The 5966-nt window shown below is 40.5% G+C and overlaps 1 long non-coding RNA gene across 1 annotated transcript in view; it reads right to left on the bottom strand.

Moving 5' to 3' along the window:
• Window positions 1–2683: 2683 nt before the first annotated feature.
• The window catches only part of LOC107838293 (uncharacterized), a 14517-nt gene continuing 11234 nt past the window's right edge, over window positions 2684–5966 (bottom strand). The window contains exon 3 of the long non-coding RNA XR_001664358.1: window positions 2684–2694. This is a non-coding gene — a long non-coding RNA (uncharacterized LOC107838293). The remainder of the gene's footprint in view (window positions 2695–5966) is intronic.

The following is a 5966-nucleotide window of genomic DNA, read 5'->3' as shown; positions in this document are numbered from 1 at the left end:
TGAGTCACGCTGAGTTTCTTATCTCCCCGGCGACCGCTTATCTGGACCCTGCCACTGTCTGAGAAATGTTTGTGACATCTCCATCAGAGCTCTGTGACATAATTTGCCCACCTCATCTTGATCAAACCTCACAGCACGAGAGGTCTTGACGAAGAAGACCTCCTGCTGGATCAAAGCTCTACTATGAATGATGAAATTGCTCTTACACATCATTTACACACAAATTTAAAAGGTTTTAGCTTCCACGTGAAAACAAAGTCTATCTCCATACCTCTGGAGAGAAACGTATAACGAGGCGTCGCAGATACATACTAAAACCTGCATTGTGCAACGAAATCTCATTTTCTGCTTGTACTTTGAACCGATTCTCCTCTTTGCCATTGTCCTCATTCTTTTTGCCCTGCTCTTTCTCTCTCCCTCCCTTTTAAACCATTCACCAACTTCCCCTCTCTCTTTTTGTCCTGAGAATGTGACTGACTTTTGGTGCCAACTACAGGCATAGCAAATGGGAGCTGTGATTATCATTGCTCTACCACTGTCCTGTCAGTGTTATGCTCTTTGGCAAAGATTCTTTGGAAGTCCTCATCAAAGGCTTTGGTCTTTGATCTGGGGGCATAAGGAGAAACCCTAAACACTGTGCTGAATACAAAAGGAATGCCCCCAAAAACAGGGCGCTGAGGCCGATGCACCTTTTCTCTGTCGCGTTCATGTCACAGGTGTTTACGCAGCATGCGCAGATTGGGTTAAAGCTTTGAAAGATGGCACCTGGCAAGCTGCAAGACAGGCTTCATACGTCTGCACGTACATGCACAGCAGAAGGTTCCCCATCTTCAAGAAAACCCGTTTTCATCAAAACTCCACATGAATAATTCTATACAAATCACCTAAAGCACCCTTTATAGAAAAGGATACTCTGAATGCTTTAACCTTCGTTTTGCAGCCGAGTGACAGAAGAAAGTAATAATTGAAACCCATTTTGAAGGCCTCCGCCAAAATCTACAGGGGCACAAGTCATGCTGCTTCAGCGACAACAAACCGCAGCCTCTGAAACCTTTGAAACCCTGTGTGGTCATTTTTCTCTCACAGCGGCTGAAAAGAACTGTGGTGGGTGGGAAAGGAAAAAAAAAAATAAAGGAGAGAGCCCCTCACCACTCATAATACCAATCTTATGTATGTAGATGAAAATGGAAGAGATGGGAGGGGTTGTGATGAGGGGGGTGGTGGTGTCTGACAGACTAAGGCACAATTTTAAAGCGCTTATTGAATTGCTATTACAGCTCCTGAGACTAATTGTGGCTGTTGTGTGTCTCTCGGTGGCCTAGGGGGCTCTGGAGTGGCCCTGTATGCTCTTACTCAGTGGGGTTTTCAAACCGAGTGGCCCTGAAAGAGAACGGGACCACCGTAGATCAATGGCAAACCTTTCACTCTTTCACAGGCCCTTGCTAATCCTTCTCATTTGTCTGCCATTTGTTGAGGCACATTCATGGCTCCCTGAATTTAGGATTAGAGCTTGTTTTGTTACAAAAACAGCCCGAGCTATAACGCTGAATAGATGGGCTGAAGGGTGCGCCAAGGATGAGTGGGGATGTGAGTTTTTGAGTATGTGTGCATATATGGTTATTAAGTCACACTTTGATCGAGTTCAGGTAAAAAAAATATCAGGTCTTTATCATGTGAAATGATGTATCTTTTTGGAGATGATACAGTGGGAAGGCAGAACTAAACATTAGTAGAGAGCTGATAGAGCTGTTTGCAATGCTGTGTTTTATTTTTAAAATAGTTTTTTAAAAAAGTACAAACTCAAAAAACCCAAAAGCAAAAAAGCACAAAATATAAGAATAAAGGGAACATTGTCCTCCTTACCTTAACCAGGTCCCATTCACAATACATTGTTTTCTGTCAAAACGGCACATATCTATTTTTGGCAAAATGCTTTCAAGTAAGGGTTAGAAAATGTTGGATTTTGGATCCATTCATAACCTCATCTAGCTTGACAAAGACTCCAGTTTCATCGAACAAAAAAACACTCCTGAGCATAATGCAGCCACCACCTTTACATGAGACGATTTTATTCTAAACATACCATTTGGAGTAATGGTTCAGAAGTTCCTGATTGGTTTCATCATACGCATTCTTCTATAAAGTTTGTTAAATTATCTTTGAAAGAAAACTCTTCTGTCGAACTGCCATCGTCCAGATACATTGAAAATACAGGATATTTTTGTACACAACCAGGACTTCTTCAATACTGCTGTCGGCCTCAAAAGCAAATCAACCAGTTTAAGGGCGAATCACATTTTGCAACATGACAAAATGTGAAAAATAAAATAAAATCAAGGGGTATGATTACTTTTGCACAGTTCTGGTTCAAGTTTTTATTTTAAAGGAGTTGCCTCAAGATCACAATAAGTAACTTAAAATATAATGTTATCCAGCAGAATCGACATAGTTCTTCCATTCACGTCTTTGTGCATCTCTCCACTTTCACACAGTGAGAATCAAAACAGACTTTCCTGTCCCGACTCCCTGGAGAAACTATTTCATAAAAGCGAGGGAAAACATGAACAAATTGATTCATCACACATGAAGCACACGCAAAGGAAATACAATTTCATGAAAGCAAACGTTCCCTCCGGAGTTCGATATTATTATTACTTTTTTGCACCGAAGCTGTGAGGCTCTCCAAGCACAGTGCTGGCAGGCGGTGGCAGAGCTACCAGCTTCTGCAGCAGCCTCAGGGCATCTCATCACTGAGTGGATTAGTGTTCATGTCTGAGGCCACTTAGTGGAGTTTAGATGGGGCTGCTGAGTGGCACCTGCACCACGTTTCCCCCCCTCTAATCCCTGCCACACCGTGACGCAGGTATGTGTGGTGCCGTCCGGTCAAACCCCACGTCGCAAATTCTCTGGATGCTTGCCGTCGTGCCAGACGCCGGGGGACTGAGGTGGAGGGATGAGTGGAGAGGTGATTTTGTGAAGAGGAAAGTTGGACGTAAAAAGAAGGATACATTAGAGAATTTAACCAGGAGTATGTGATTTGTTGCTGAGAACAAGCTGGATACGACAGACATGTGGAAACAAATTCCACATCCCTCTGAAGCAAACATAAAACATTAAAATGCACTTGAAACCAGATATTTACACAGACCGGTCATGTTTCATCATTGCTATGCATAACTCCAATTTAATTACACTGGCCTGATGACAACAAAATCAATATTTCGGAGTAGCCGTCACAAAGCCCTGACCGATGAGCTACTGTCACCAAGGTGACTTACGAACCTGACACAGTTATACTGTTCGAAGGAATGGGTACAAAATGTCTGTCGTGAGATGCTTTTTGAAAGGATACGCAAAACCTGAAGAAAGTTTAAAAAAATGTTCTCTCTCACAATACCAATTAAAAACAGTAAAGGTTTATTCTGACAGACAGCAAGTCAAAAATATTTTACCTTTTCGAACGAGTCCACGTAAACATCAGGTGTCAGCTGTTTATTATCAGGAACTCACCTGATTTAGGTAATAGTAACCATTTCTATATTTCAGGTTGAGCTTTTTGTTTTGACAGAAAGATGATTAGCCAATAAAAAAAACAAAAACAAATGAATGGGAGTAACACAAGTGGACTCCATCCATATTGTTTGGTCAGCTGAGGCAGGCCAGCCGGGTGTTGGCCACCGTCCCAGTCATCATTGCGAGGTTGTCTTTGGCCATTAGTAGCTGGAAAAGACCAAAGGCAGAGCGGCATCGCACAAAGCCAGAACTGTGCCAAAGCCTGTCCGCCCTGCTCCCTTAAGCCCCGCTTTATGTGAATAATTCTTTATGCCGGTGAAAACCAGACCAATCCTGCGTTTTGTCACTGCGAGCGCGGTGATATTTGCTTTCACTTCAAAGATCAACAGGTGGATGGTCCACTTTGACATTTCTACACAGTGTCGAGTTCTGAGCATTATGTTGTGGTTGGGGTTGAAACAGACCAGGTGTGAAGGTTTTCGTTGGATTAAAATCAGACAATAAGCAAACGTCCTGTTCTGTCATCAGGTTGTCGACTCAGGAACCTAAACTTAAGACCTCTGCTTCTAAATGAGTGTGTAGGTGAAGTCCAGTCTTATGCCATTGGCTCACCTTGTAAATATGTGTTGTCTGTCACAGCAGCGTATGACATAACAGTTTTCTAAAAGAAAATCCAACCTTAATTTGAGTACACCTAATCAGAGGTAAGAAATCTTTACAAAATCAGATGCCAGCAATTGAGGTATTACCTTTCATTAGAATAAATGTAACAGAAAAATTGTTTCATTTATATTTTATTTTCAAATAATATATGAATATACAGGAAATCTTTAATTAGTTATCTATAGCTTCTTGGGCAAGGCACTTAACCCAAACTCAGCTACTTATTTTCATTTCAGTGTATGAATGTGTGCACATTTATTGACACGACTGACTCTGTTGTCATTAAATTCAGTCCATTTTCTCTCTTGAAAATAGGAAAGGCAAAAACAACAACGTGCATTTCAAGTAGTGCAGATGTGTGACTGACTTCATGAGTCAAGAAGTGTCTACAAGAAAACGTGCAAAAGTCTGAACAAAAATGTCTAAAGTTTTAGCGATATATTCTTGTTGTTTAGGAAAAATGTTTTGACATTTTTACTACTGTGTTCCTTTTCCACAACACTTTGCATGATTCAAAAGCTGGAAGCTGACCCCAAGTTTATCTTACCACCAAGTACCTTGAGGAGGAATGAGGGAGGTAAAAAAAAATCTTCAGAACTCACATAAGAGAACTGAATGCAAAGCACAGCATACTGTCCAAACTATATTGCCACTGAAGCAATTTTAAAATGACATAAGAAATTTTATTACATAGTACAATATACAAAGTACATAGAAGATACATATTTGGCTTTCAGGTGTTTTGATTTCCTGAAATCTTCCACTCTCATCTTCTGTTTCACCTGCATATCACTGACTGACTGCATTCTCAAACAGGTCGACATAGAATCATGAAACTTGAGGCATATTGCATGCTGTAATTTATGTACTGAATTTATTAATGAGCAATTCATAGTTTATAAGATATTTCTCAAGTTATTTTTCAAAAAGATTATCATCTAAAATGAAGCAGTTTAGACAGAGATGTTGTTGTTTCCCAGCTGGGTTTGAGATTTTTCTCTGACAGACAAATGGCTCCCCCTGATGGTCAAAAAGTGAAAGTCTGTTTTTTTTTGTTTTTTTTCTAGCACGTATAAAAAAAATAATGGCAGCTAGTATTTCAGAGAAGTCAGAGAACATAGGATGTCATATTTTACTTCATGAACAGTCTGGGCATTTCTGTATAAAGTCCAGGAGTTTCTCTATTTTTCAAACAATTCTCTATCGTGACATTGTAGTTAAATTAAATATTAAAATATGGAAACAAGAAATGGCTAGAAAAAAAAAAACTTTTATGTGCTCAAAGTGTCATTTAAATCAGTTCAAATCAAACTATCTGGAGGATTAACCCATTCAAACCTCTTTTCTATCACCTGCATCACCACTTTGAAGTTGCATTATGTAGCCTGGTAAAAAGGAGCCTAACCTTAAACCTCTCAGCTATTGAGGAACGATTTACTGTTGAGGTTTTAAATTTTCCCCTCAGACGCTTATCGGAAATTGCCTGAGATGTAAACAATCATCCTCCACTGCGAGTAGTGAAATGCCAAGCTGAGGAAGGTGGCTTTTAATGTCAATTCAATATTGGGAAGCGTGGCCAACACAGACTGAACGGCTTCGTTTAGTCCTCCGCTGCCATTGCTAAACTATCAGTGGATCACAATTGTAAATCGACGACATCGCTCTCGACTTTTCCTTCTGTTCGCTGACGGGCCCGGTGGAAATCCTACCGGAGAAATCTCCAGTCTAATCGGAAAAATCCCAAACTGAGCTGTGGGGCGGGATATGAATCAAACAGATTTGCATAGGTA

The sequence above is a fragment of the Poecilia formosa genome, unplaced genomic scaffold (assembly GCF_000485575.1).
Source record: "Poecilia formosa unplaced genomic scaffold, Poecilia_formosa-5.1.2 Scaffold237, whole genome shotgun sequence".
In the NCBI taxonomy this organism is placed as follows: domain Eukaryota; kingdom Metazoa; phylum Chordata; class Actinopteri; order Cyprinodontiformes; family Poeciliidae; genus Poecilia; species Poecilia formosa.
This window is presented reverse-complemented; position numbering and strand designations above follow the sequence as displayed.